Source organism: Elephantulus edwardii, unplaced genomic scaffold (genome assembly GCF_000299155.1).
Source record: "Elephantulus edwardii isolate Elephantulus edwardi_28Jun2011 unplaced genomic scaffold, EleEdw1.0 scaffold00278, whole genome shotgun sequence".
In the NCBI taxonomy this organism is placed as follows: Eukaryota; Metazoa; Chordata; class Mammalia; order Macroscelidea; family Macroscelididae; genus Elephantulus; species Elephantulus edwardii.
In genome coordinates this window covers 2,590,652-2,591,805 of record NW_006400028.1, presented here as the reverse complement: position 1 = coordinate 2,591,805, position 1,154 = coordinate 2,590,652, and positions in this window count along the sequence as shown.

Sequence of the window (1,154 nt, the reverse complement as noted above, 5' to 3'; positions counted from 1 at the left end):
TGGAGGCAAGGATTCTGGGGCTTCGTCTGACATACTTTGGACATGTTGTAAGGAGGGACAGGTCCTTGGAGAGGGACATCATGCTTGGGAGGGTGGAGGTACAACGCAGGAGGGAAAGACCCTCTATGAGGCGGACTGATTCCGTGACTGGGGTAATCAGGATAGATGTGTCAGAGGCAGTGCGACAGGCACAGGATAGAGCAGGGTTTAGGGCTGTTGTACACAGAGTCGCTATGAGTCGCAAGCGACTCGGCACATAACAACAACAACAACAACAACATATATTCACTAAAGGGAAAATAGTTTGAGAGAGAGATAAATAACACTATTGGTAATTTTGCCAAAATCTAAACTAAAGAAAAATCTAGATTAGGAATATTGCTTCTCAATGAGCTAAAAGAGGAAAATTTAAAAGAGAAACATCTGCAGACTCATTTATCACCATGTTAAAATATCTAATGGTAGTCAGTGGATTTAATAAACACGAAACCTAAGTATCATATTAAAGGGCTTTTAGCTCTTTTATGAAAGTCTTTTGTTGGTTGGGTGGTAGACATGCTTTTATCTACTCAGTAGTTTTTCTTTCGAGTGCCTTATTTAAGGGTTGCTTGCCTCTCTTTAAAGGAAAAAAAAAAGTCCTACAACCAGGAGAAGATAAAATAGATGAGTGGGATCTTCTAAGAATCAAATCCCTATGCACATCCAAAAACGTCTCCAACAGGGTAGAAAGGGAAACCACCGACTGGGAAAAGCTATTTAGTAATGACATATAAGATAAGGAACTTATATCCAGAATTTATAAAATACGTGGGCACCAAAACAAGATAAAGGTAAATAATCCAATAAAAAAAAAATGGGCACAGGATATGAACAGACACTTCACCAAAGAAGACATTCAGATGGCTAAGCAGCACATGAAGAAATGTTCCAAATCCCTAGCTCTAAGAGAGCTGCAAATTAAAACAACTATAAGGTATCCTCTCACCCCAGACAGAATAGCAAAATTTAACAGAACAGCAAGCAACAAATGCTGGCGAGGTTGTAGAGAAACTGGAACCCTTACAGTTGGTAGGAGCGTAAAATGGTACAACCACTGTGGAAGGCGGTACGGTGCTTTCTCAAAAAGTTGCAAACAGAGATACCATTTGACACAG